We start from the raw sequence: 12,944 nt of genomic DNA, 5'->3' as shown, positions 1-12,944 counted from the left end.
AGAAAAATCCCAGAATTGAGATGGGCACAGATAGATAGAGAAATCAAAAAATAGATTCGCCGTATCAAGCACATCAAAACAAAATGGTGAATATCTCGTGAGAATCTGTTAAAATGCGGAATAAACTATTTTAACATGACTAAAACCTTCTCTATCTATATATAGTATGTAGGCGAGCGGGTAAGAGCAGAAAAGTGTTCCCAGCTTTAGAAATCAGGCAGGAAATGGAGTATTCAAAGACGTTGGGTATTGTGGCATTGATATGCCTTACTATTCCCATGATATCATGTTCTTCGGACAGACTGTTTAGTGCTTGGCCCAAGTACTCCAGCAGCGATATTGAAAATGTAAGAATAAGGGTGAATATGACGCGCAGATCAGAGACAGAGTTGGGCTTCTCTGATCGTATGCGCTTGGCTGTGGATCGAAGTATGGGACGAAAGAAGAAGATAGAGGCAATTGCAAAGCAGCAGATAATAGGGAAATTAGACGCTGAGACGCCCGTTCAAGTTGGGAACGGAGAATTTCTGATGAGCGTTGGAGTGGGAACGCCCTCGGTGAGCTTTGAGGCGATTGTGGACACGGGGAGTGACCTCATTTGGACTCAGTGCAAACCTTGCGAGGACTGCTTCTCTCAGCCCACGCCGATCTTCGACCCCTCCAAGTCCTCCACTTTTTCTACGATTCCCTGCGGCGATTCTCTTTGTGACGCGTTGGGGAGCACACAAACGGGATGCAGTCCAGATTGTACCTTCAAGTATCAGTATGGCGATGGCTCCTTCACCAGCGGGGACCTGGCATCGGAGACACTGTCAATTGGGAGCAGCAAGGTTAAAGGCATTGGATTTGGATGCGGGCATGACAACGAAGGGCAAGGATTCTCTCAGGGCAGTGGTCTTGTGGGACTGGGAAGAGGTGGTCTCTCCCTCGTCTCACAGCTCGGCTCCAAAGCAGAGAACATGTTCTCCTACTGTCTCTTGTCCATCACCGACTCTTCTTCACAGACCAGCCCTCTCTTTTTCGGGGAGGGCGCTTCCATGAGCGGAGGCCAGACTATGTCACTCATTAAGAGCAGTGTCATTCCCACTTTCTGGTACATTCCTATTACAGGAATCACCGTCAATGGTAAGGCCGTACATATTCCTCCTGGAACTTTTGACCTGCAACCGGACGGCAGTGGAGGTATGATAATTGACTCCGGAACCACAATTACCTTTATGGATGACGCTGCGTACTCTCCTATGAAGGATGCCATTCAGTCGGCCATTGACCTCACTCCAGTAGACGGGTCTTCTACTGGGTTGGATCTCTGTTACGGGACATCATCCTCTCAGGTCACCTGGCCAACTGTCGTCTTCAACTTCAAAGGCGGCGCGGATTACGAGCTTCCAGCGGACAACGTTTTTCTTCAGGTATCTGATGATCTCCTGTGCTTGGCGATGTTGGGTGGTGGGAATCCTTCCATCTTCGGCAACATACAGCAGCAAAACTTCCATATCCTCTACAACGACGCTCACAACACGCTCTCTTTCAAGCCCACCAAGTGTGATTCTCTGTAGATAATTGTAACTCCCTTCCTCTTCCGTTTACTTTGTTTCTCCAGTTGCCCTCGTCCCCAGTTTCCCTCTTCACTCAACTTCGAATGTAATATGCTTTCTCGTCTCCTCTATGATTTATCTTATTTGGCTTTTTAGTTTACTTTTGTTTGTCTGTCAAAAAAACTTTAAAAGAACTTGACTTTAAACAATCTTCTAAGCATAAAATCATTTATACCTACATATAAGCATAAAATCATTTATACCTACATATAATAATAATAGTGTAAGTTTACCGTACACAAGGTAAACGAACGGTTATATGAGAGGAGAGGTTATTAGTTATTATTCAAAATCACACAAACGTAGAAGTTTCGAACAAAAATAATGAGAAGAATTCGACTGAGAAATTTTTTTATGCAATCCTTTTGGGCGAATAAGTAAATTTAATGAGACATAGAGCTAATCTTTTTAAAATATTCTAATAAATAGTGGGTGTTCATTTATGTATAAAATATAACATTTAGTATTCCAGTTAAAGATTAGTCACCTAATTGTTTAAATAGAATAAGAAATTAAGGAAACACATAAATAGATTATTGTGAAATTTTGTATGATTAGAATTGGCCATGTGGAAGTTATACTTTAATCTTAGAAAAACTTGTTATCAGATTTTAAGTATGTTTGAAAAGTTGATGGTAGATTTAGATATAGCTTAATACAAACAAGACCATAAGAAGGTGGCTAGTAACACTTTTTGTTTTTCAAACAATGTTCCTTATAATGTCTCATTAGAAAGAATCACAAAATTATACTTTTTGTATGAAATGACCTTCGCATTGAATAACATATTGTTGGAATATTAATTGCAGTTGGTCATTTCTCCCTAGAGCCAAACACCCACCTACCTCCATGACAGCTTGCAAAATGATCAAAAGAATTAATTGCTTGGTAGGTGAGTTTTCAAATTTGCAAATGAGAGGGAAAACTTTTTTTTTTGGTAGAAGACAAAAAGGAATGATCAGATTCATTCGAACAGACAGAGAAAGAGTAGAAGAAGTTGAAGTTGCAGAGTAGAGAGAAGTTGCAGAGAAGGTGATCAGCAAATCAGTTGTTGCAAAGACAAAAGGAATCGTTGTCATGCTTGCAATTGCACGTGGTTCTTCCTGTCATTTTGTAAGTTTGTAGTTTATTGGTTTCAACTTGTTGAAGCAGTGATTGCTCCAAGTGTTATTGTATGCAGCCATTAGAGCTGCAAGTTTGAAGTTTAATGTTTGAAGTTTTATCAGTTTAAAGTTTAGGGTTATTTTAGGATTTTTTTGGTTGAAGTCGAATGCTCCCAGATTTTGTAATGGTTTAATCAAGTTGAATAGTAAAGCAAACAAGCATACTTGAATCCATTACTCTTCCCTTTGTTTATTGCATTTGATAAGTTTATTGTTGAGTATTTCAAGCTTTGGGTCTCTGGTTTTAATGGTGAAAATATTCATGTCATAAGTCTGCACTCGGTATTGTCTTTGGTAGAAGTCATCTGCAGTGGCTACCGAGTTCACTCAGTGCCTTCTTCTACCGAGCTTCACCCTCCTGTGGCTACCGAGTTCACTCGGCATCCACACTACCGAGCTCACTCAATATCTAGTGTCTACCGAGTTCTTCATTTACCGAGTTGTTTCTTCATCTACCGAGTTGCTCTTCTACCGAGCTCACTTGGCATCCTTTGGCTACTGAGTTGCTTGATCTTCATTTACCAAGCTCACTCGGTAACTTCTCCTGCCACTCAGTTTATTAAGTGCTGAGAAAATTTTTGGCACTCAGTAATAGTTTGTGCCGTGTAAATTTTTAGGGTTGTGAGTTATTAAATTTTAATTTATATTTCTCACACATATTGTTCATGAAGAAATAATCTGATTTTAAAAATGTAGAAGACAATGCATTCAAAAATCACCCGAATAAATTCAAAATCTTAAAAATTTTGTTATATTGATTAAGAAATCTCCATGGGATAAAGTGATCAAGACTGATCAAGATTAACATGTTGTTGGGTGGGTTGCTTCATAGATAAGAAGGAATTTTTGTTGAACTATTAGTAATTTGATATCTTGTAGAAAGAATAATATACTAAAATTTTATAATGTTAATAATGCTCTTAATAATGACTTACAAAATAAAAATCAAGGTATTTCATTGTGACACACTTTGCAATCAACACTAGGAGAGTTCATAGAACATAAGGAAAGATAATTAAAAAGTTAAGGTAAAAGTCCAACTAAAAATCGATACCACAAGGAAAGAAAAGGGGTTGTTCATATTGGAGTAAAGGAGGGAAACATAAAGAACAATTCTTGGTCACTAGAGAACAAGAATGGTGAGAGCCTATATAAAAAAGTTGAAGGCAAAAATAACTTATGAAGAAGGCATGGGTTCTATCATTCAAAATGTTATTGTGGTGAAACATTTTAGTGCATGAATGCCTCTATGTACAAGTAGTGTATTTGACCATTCAAAATGTTATTGTTGTGAAACTATATGAAAATCAATTAGTGACTATAATAGTTCTACAAAATATATTTGAAAAAGAATTTTAAAAAGTAATGTTTCAAAAACAAAATATATATAGTTTTTGATTAGTGTTAAAATAGTTTCTGAGGCGACCCAAAATCCCTTACAAGTAGTTGTTAGTGTGGATGTATAACCCCATCAAAATGAAACTCTCCCATGGATATTAAAAAAATAGTCTAGTAGTCCATGTTAGATAAACAACCAAGAGAGAGATATGCAAATGAGGAGCTAGCTTCCAAAAGATAACCCATGATAAGTTTTGAAGGGGCTATGAAACTTTATACATACATATTTTAAGAGGTATTTTAAACCCCAACATAGAATATTAGGTAATGCCCTTAAAATTAGCAACCCGAAACCATCAACCATCCAAAGTAAAGATATATTACAACTAACAAGACTCCTCTACCCCAAGAGAATAATCACAATGTCAAATCTTTGCGTCATTGGATTTAGATGTGGGACCCAAAAGTATAGTCATCATTTGCCTCAAAAAAATTATTATCAAGGACCCAATTGAAGCTAAATGTCTCTCATTATCATACTTGGGATTAAGATAATTCCCTTTATCTTCGACAATCAACCTCAAAAATATGCAAACTGAAGATCCAATGGCTAGTCTCATGGGTTCAAACATGGAACACAAAACTATCATGGGTTTTATTTGAGGGACTCCAAAGTACAGTCAACTCCAAATCTTGGCTATTACTTAAAGATAAGATCAAAAACATCTATTGATGTATGCCTTCAAAATTTTCATATCCACCTCAAAAGGAATGGTCATCCACTTGAAAAGATGAAAGAGGAAGGGCAAAAGACACAAGAAGAACCTAACCCATGAAGTAATAGCACTAGGAATCTCCACCTAAACAGGGACATAAACCACCCCAATAGGAACCATAAAGAATTACAACCAACTAAAAGAAATGACTACCTAAGAAATAGGAGACCAAAGTGGCACTTGTGAATCTAAAGAATGAACATCTAATCAGAAACTAGAAGACAGAAGAAGCCAAATAGGGATACAACAAAAAAACCATAAGAAGAAATCAAGTCTAAGAAATACCCAATAGAAACTCCATAAGAAAATAAAACACCTTCACATCCTCCATGAAGAAGACGCTAACACTAGTAGAGGCAAGAAACGACCTAAAAATAAAGGCCATAACTTCCCAAAAATGTGAGGTACCTCAAGATCCAAACAACTCAATTCCAATAGTTCAATTAGAAACTCTAAAGGACTACCAAGATAGAAAATAATCACCAAACCCAATAAGGAGAAAAATAGAAATAATACTCAACATGTACAACAAAACCACTCTATCCCAAAAGATAGTGCAAAGGGCGTCTGTCAAGAATCCTATAGAGGAAAGCCTAGTTGTGTTGGAGCAACCATGAATGCATGTGTTATCAAGAAAATTAAGGGATACCCATGCATCCCACATTTCCATTAATGGAATCCAAACCAACAAATAACAAAGTGAAAGAAACCAATGTGGCACTGCTAGGAAACAATGAGGCCACACATATTAAAAAAAATACTACAGAAGAGGAGCTCAGTGCGAGACATGATCCCAAAATCCATGACTACATATTTATCACAAAACCCTCATCCCCAAAACTCTATCCTACGAAACCACCAAAAATGGTAATTCCATAAAAACAAGCCCATGTTGCCATGAAGTAGGCACAGTGTAAACCACCAGCCCAATAGAAACATCATGGTGATGATCATCATTATCAGAGGCCTCCACTCAGTTACTTTTGTAGCTGGAAACCCTATCCACACTCCCTCTCCCTCTCCCACAACCATTTTTCAAAAAAATATATAGTTAATAAGAAATGACATGAGCTTATTAGGAGAATTCAAATTATTAATGATCTAAAATAATAAAGCTACACTTCATATTAGTAATCAAATGAAGCTAATTGAAATGAAACCATTAATGATGAACTTAAGGATAATATTTTATGATCAATAATGGGTTATTAAATTTGTGAGGAAATGATATAATGCTAAAATAATCTTATTTTCTTACAAAATTGTGCTTGAGGTAATGCATTAACATATATTTTCATGGCCATACAACATGAAGATCAATTTTAGTGATATGGAATAATAAGTCTATAGGGAAAAATGACTCATTTAAACATATTATATTATTGTAGAAAGATATGGAGTTGAAGGCCCTAATATGTTTATTTATGATATACAATGTTAAAAGAGTCTAATAAACTTCACCCTGATGGAGAGTGTTTGTATGGAATTTGAGAAGAAAGAATTGTTATACAAATGGAAAAGAGAAATTTGTTAGACTCTAATCATAGGAATGTCTCTATTTTTTTAATGCCAAAGAATATTAAATAAAATTTATTTATGTTTTCGCATTTATAGTGGGGTAGAAGCAAGGAGTTGGGTCTCAATTATGTGGAAGTCTACAGATTGAGATTGTGTTCTTTTAGAAATGGGTACCCATTTCTTAAAAATGGGTACCCATTTTAGGCTTAGGCACCCAATTCAAAATTTAAAAAACGAGCACCCATTTTTTTAAAAACTGGGTGCCCATTTTTTATTTTCAAAAAACCAGTACCCATTTTTGAAAACATAAAAAAAAATTATTTTTAGAAACAAGTACCCATTTTTTAAAAGTAAAAAATGGGTACCCGTTTCTAAAAATTTAAATTATTTTTTTCGAGGGGGATTTTATATGCTAATTTGATTTTTTCAAAATAAATACCTGTTTCTTACAACATGGGGTGGTAATTTTTTCTCCTACCTCGGATTTTGGTTCGAGATAGGCTTGGTGAGACCAAGCCTATGCCTTGACCTCTCAAGATTTGGCTAAGACATGAAACTAACAAATTCACACCTTGCCATAATTTTTAGAGAATCTTCTCGATCAAATTTTTTTATGAAACAAAAACCCATTAGAGCTCTCACTGTCCTGATTTTAAAAATATTAATTTTATATTGCTATAATTTTATTTACTATTTTTTTATATTATTTTTTAATGAAAGGTGGTACCTAAATGTAAAATAGTGAAGTTCACTAAAACTTTAATAACTTTTTTATTTTATAATTTTTCTTAAATTAATTTATATGTAATCAATCTACATACAATTCTTTTGAGGTTTTAAAAAAAAAATATTTTTTGAAAAAAGTGAAATTTTGATCAAATTATGGTGTTTGTACATGAGAGGTTTTTAAATTTACCTTTATAGCCAATTAATAATTAATAATAATAAAATTATTCAATAAAAAATTATGGAAAAATATTGTCATCAATGTTAGGTGTATTAGGTAACTTCCTTCGAAAGGATTTATGAAATTTTATTTATTTGTGTCAAATTATGGTGTATGTACACGAGTGTGGTATGGTCCTGAAACAGAAATGAAAAAGTGGTTTTTAAAGATCCATACCAAAAAAAATATATATCGTATGGGTATAAAAATAAATTACATATTAAAAAACTAGATTCTAAACACAAAAAAAAATATTTTTGAAGTTTTTTTATATTCAATCTCTAAATGCCTTTGACATCAATTGACAAGAAATTTCAAAAATAGGAAAAACCCTTCCACTTTTTGCCCAAAAGTGAGACCCAACTTCTTGCACTTACCCAATGTACTATCAATCTTATAAGTATTTGAATAAACAAATTAAGAATACTCTTAAAGTTTTCATGTCTATTGGGGTAAGCTCAAGAGTTTAAGTCCCAATTTAGGGGAAGTTTTCTTGACTTTTGGAATGCCACTAGAATTGGGCACCAAAGAGGTTTAGGTGTCTGATATATAAATTCACACAAAATGGGTATCCACTTTCCAAAAGTATCCAATTTATGAAAAATGGGTAAAGACCCAATTTATGCAAAAGTATTAATCTTATGTAATAGATATGAATTTTATAATAGGTCTCTTTATTTTAAGTTTGAATTTACCTCCCTCCCTTTGCATTAGGTTTTGTGTTGGGACATGTTTCATGGGATGAGTTCTATGCATTGGACCAACAAATTAAAATGTAAAGTTTTTTTTTTTGCAAGTCATCTCCATCAAATTTTTCAAGAAATTAAAAACCTATTCGAATATGTAATGTGAAAAATGAAAATTTATAAATATATTAATGATTTGATTAATTTTACTATTTTTGTATTCTTTTTTACTTAAAGTTGTATGTAAACTTTAAAGAATGAGTTTGTCCAAAATTTTAATAACTTTTTATTTTTAACTGTTTTTGCAAAGAAATTTTTATGACACCAATCCTTGTAGAATTGTCTTGAAGATACTATTTTTTATTTGTTTAATTTATGGAGGCTATACACTATACGATTCAAAATGATTCTTTAGGTTCAATTAGAAATATTCAATATATAGAAAATATACTAATCAATCTTTAGTATTTTAGGTATCATTCACTAAATGGTTAAATACAAAAATTATTTTATTTAGGTCAAAACATTGTGCTTTTGTACATATATAGTATGACTCTGAAAAATGCATTTTTAAATAGTTTTATGACATGCACTTAGTATAAACCAGTTTCTAACATTTGGGTATCTTCCCAATAAATTATATATTTGAAAAGTAGGATAATTATTATATTTCCTATTAATAAATATTTTTGAGATTCAATTTTCAATTTTCTCATTGGTTTACATAAATTGAAAGAAATTTTTAGAATCATGGAGAATACTTCCACTTATTATCCAAAAGTGGGACTTGGCTTCTTCAAGGCACTCATTCATTTTTCTCTTTGAGGTTCCATTTTGTTTAAATCTATTATTGATTTACTAGATCTGTTTCGGTCAAAACTCAGAAAACTATATGAGCTACAAAAATTGCAATCCATGGCTCATTTGAACAAAATGAGATGTTGGTATTGTGAAGTAGGAGAGGGTTACAAGTGTACCTCAACCGGATTGGGTACATCAGCATTTTCTCCCAATATTTAAGCATCTTTTATGTATTATTTTATGTTTTCTTACTTATAAATGAGTTTTTTTAATGCTTTCATATTTTAAATAGTTAAAATAAATTATATTTTTATACATGTATGTTTTTAAATAGTATATTAATTTTTACAAAAGTATGTATAATATTTTATTTTGAGTTTGTGTAATATTAGACAAGTTAGAAAAAATCTCTAATATTAGTAAACTTCAAACAATATTAGAAAATAAACAGTAAAACATTATTTCTTTATAAATTTTAGAAAATATTTAGAAAATATTAGGAAATTTACAAATTTGTACTTTTTTTTGTTAGAAAATATTACAAAATGTTTTTGATAAGAAAACGGGTTTTATAGGGATCCTGAAACCCAAAAGTTGTTACATATCATAGGGTTGTAAATAAAACAACAAAAGCCCAGAAATAGTACTACGACCAACCAAAAGGCCAAATCAAAAGACAGACAAAAAGCCAAGCAAAAAACCTACGAAAACCAAAAAGCCAAAACATAGAAATTGATAGCCCTCAACTTACTCTTTCGCTTTCCTTTCAAGGTCCTACATTGTTTCCACCGCTTCATAGGCCTTTTGACATTCCTCAGTGCTCCTATTTCTTTAAGAAGGTCCTATCCAATTGGCTATGGGATATGTCTATGATGGTTTCATCATCCTTCCTATCTTCATCTCTGTCCTTTTCCTCATTATCCTCTAGAAGACCCTTGGCTTTCAGCTTTCCAGCAAGAGGAACAATGTTTTCGTTGAGAGAATTCAGAATGAAGATGATCTACTTAGCCATGTTATGGTTGTACGTCTCCAAATTTTTCATCCTTTTTTTGACCAACCTGATACCATCCCCCTGATCTATCACATTCCCTCTCTCAAATTTCTTCCCCTAGATTTCCAACTATCTTGTTCTTTCTTTTACCTCCTCCAATTCATGAAATAGCCACTTAATTGATCTAAAATTATCTATCATGCTATTTCTTTCATTATTAAATAGGTTCATTCCCACTTCCCTCACATTATCAATTATAGCCACCAACACTAGATCAATAATATCATCCATCTGAACCTTTCCCTCTTTTTCTTCTAGGATTTGATCATTCATGGCTTCTCTCACAATCCTCATCTTTGATGTTCTGAGATTTAAATTTCTCCATGCCAAACGCCTATCTTTTATAACCACCTCACCACTTCCTTCCTTTGTTTCTTCTTTTTATTGTTCCTAAGGGAGACTTGGAGAGGGTGGAAGCACCAAAATCTCTGAACCAAAAATAGTTTTCCTCTCTACAGGTATGTCCTCCTCATTATTCCTCCTTTATTTCTTCCTAGGGTTTTCAACAAGCTCCTCCCTATCTTCATCTTCCTCACACTTATTCTCCTCATCTATATCCATATCTTTACCTTTTACAAAATGTTAGACAAAGGTTTAGAAAATATTACTTGAAATATTATAAAACCCAAAAAAATTAGAAAAAAATTGAAAACTTTATCTAGCGTAAGTAAAACTCTAACATTGAACCAAATGAAGCTGTTTATTGAAAACCTCACATTGAACTAAATCAGACTATACCTCTTACATTGAACCTAATTGAATTCTAACCGAAATCCTGACATTGAACCTAATAAATTATAGATAATAGGAAGTTAACATTGAATGTAATTAAACCACAACATTGAACCTAATTAAACTCTAACTAAAACTCTCACATTGAATCAAATTAGACTCTCACTCCTATGTTGAACCTTAAATCCTAACATTGTTCACCTAATGAAACTTTTATTCAAATATTGAAACCCTCACCTCTCTCTAATTCATAACCTTGTCTCTATCTCTCTCTAACTCCTCACATTGTCTCTCTATCTCTCTCTAACTTACATAAGTGAAAGAAACCAATGTGGCACTGCTAGGAAACAATGAGGAAACATATTTTTTTAAAAAAATACTAAAAAAGAGGAGCTCAATGCGAGACATGATCCCAAAAGCCATGACTACATATTTATCACAAAACCCTCACCTCCAAAACTCTATCCTACGAAACCACCAAAAATGGTAATTCCATAAAAACAAGCCCATATTGCTATGAAGTAGGCACAGTGTAAACCACCAACCCAATAGAAACATCATGGTGGTGATCATCATCATCAAAGGCCTCCACTTAGTTACTTATGTAGCTAGAAACCCTATCCATACTCCCTCTCCCTCTCCCACAACCATTTTTCAAAAAACAAAATAGTTAATAAGAAATGACATGAGCTTATTAGGAGAATTCAAAGTATTAATGATCTAAAATAATAAAGCTACACTTCATATTAGTAATCAAATGAAGCTACTTGAAATGAAACCATTGATGAACTTAAGGATAATATTTTATGATGAAGAATGGGTTATTAAATTTGTGAGGAAATGATATACTGCTAAAATAATCTTAGTTTCTTACAAAATTGTGCTTGAGGTAATGCATTAACATATATTTGCATGGCCATACAACATGAAGATCAGTTTTAGTGATATGGAATAATAAGTCTATAAGGAAAAATGATTCATTTAAGCATAATATATTATTGTAGAAAGATATGGAGTTGAAGGCCCTCATATGTTTATTTATGATATACAATGTTAAAAGAGTCTAATCGACTTCACCCTGATAGAGAGCGTTTGTATGGAATTTGAGAAGAAAGAATAGTTATAAAAATGGAAAAGAGAAATTTGTTAGACTCTAATCATAGGAATGTCTCTATTTTTTTAATGCCAAAGAATATTAAATAAAATTTATTTATGTTTTCACATTTATAGTGTACTATCAATCTTATAAGTATTTGAATAAACAAATTAAGAATACTCTTAAAGTTTTCATGTCTATTGGGGTAAGCTCAAGAGTTTGAGTCCCAATTTAGGGGAAGTTTTCTTGACTTTTGGAATGCCACTAGAATTGGGCACCAAAGAGGTTTAGGTGTCTGAGATATAAATTCACACAAAATGGGTACCCACTTTCCAAAAGTATCCAGTTTATGAAAAATGGGTAAAGACCCAATTTATGCAAAAGTATTAATCTTATGTAATAGATATGAATTTTATAATAGGTCTCTTTATTTTAAGTTTGAATTTACCTCCCTCCCTTTGCATTAGGTTTTGTGTTGGGACATGTTTCATGGGATGAGTTCTATGCATTGGACAAACAAATTAAAATGTAAAGAATTTTTTGTTTTTGCAAGTCATCTCGATCAAATTTTTCAAGAAATTAAAAACCTATTCAAATATGTAATGTGCAAAATGAAAATTTATAAATATATTAATGATTTGATTAATTTTACTATTTTTGTATTCTTTTTAAGTTAAAGTTGTATGTAAACTTTAAAGAATGATTTTGTCCAAAATTTTAATAACTTTTTATTTTTAACAGTTTTTGCAAAGAAAGTTTTATGACACAAATCCTTGTAGAATTGTCTTGAAGATACTATTTTTTATTTGTTTAATTTATGGAGACTATACACTACACGACTCAAAATGATTATTTAGGTTCAACTAGAAATATTCAATATATAAAAAAATATACTAATCAATCTTTAGTATTTTAGGTATCATTCACTAAATGGTTAAATACAAAAATTATTTTATTTAGGTCAAAACATTATGGTTTTATACATGTATGGTATGACTCTGAAAAATGTATTTTTAAATAGTTTTATGACATGCGCTTAGTATAAACCAATTTCTAACATTTGGGTATTTTCCCAATAAATTATATATTTGAAAAGTAGGATAATTATTATATTTCCTATTAATAAATATTTTTGAGATTCAATTTTCAATTTCCTCATTGGTTTACATAAATTGAAAGAAATTTTTAAAATCATGGAGAATGCTTCCACTTATTATCCTAAAGTGGAACTTGGCTTCT

The 12,944-nt window shown here is 32.6% G+C and overlaps 1 pseudogene; it reads left to right on the top strand.

The window, feature by feature from the left end:
• The first annotated feature begins 224 nt into the window (after positions 1–224).
• Positions 225–1,559, top strand: LOC149568582 (aspartic proteinase nepenthesin-2 pseudogene; annotated as a pseudogene).
• Positions 1,560–12,944: the final 11,385 nt, after the last annotated feature.

The sequence above is a fragment of the Cupressus sempervirens genome, chromosome 3, assembly GCF_028749045.1.
Source record: "Cupressus sempervirens isolate cs-2001-9-10 chromosome 3, ASM2874904v1, whole genome shotgun sequence".
NCBI classification, from domain to species: domain Eukaryota; kingdom Viridiplantae; phylum Streptophyta; class Pinopsida; order Cupressales; family Cupressaceae; genus Cupressus; species Cupressus sempervirens.
The sequence above is the reverse complement of the archived record's forward strand: the minus strand, read 5'-3'. Positions and strand labels throughout refer to the sequence as shown.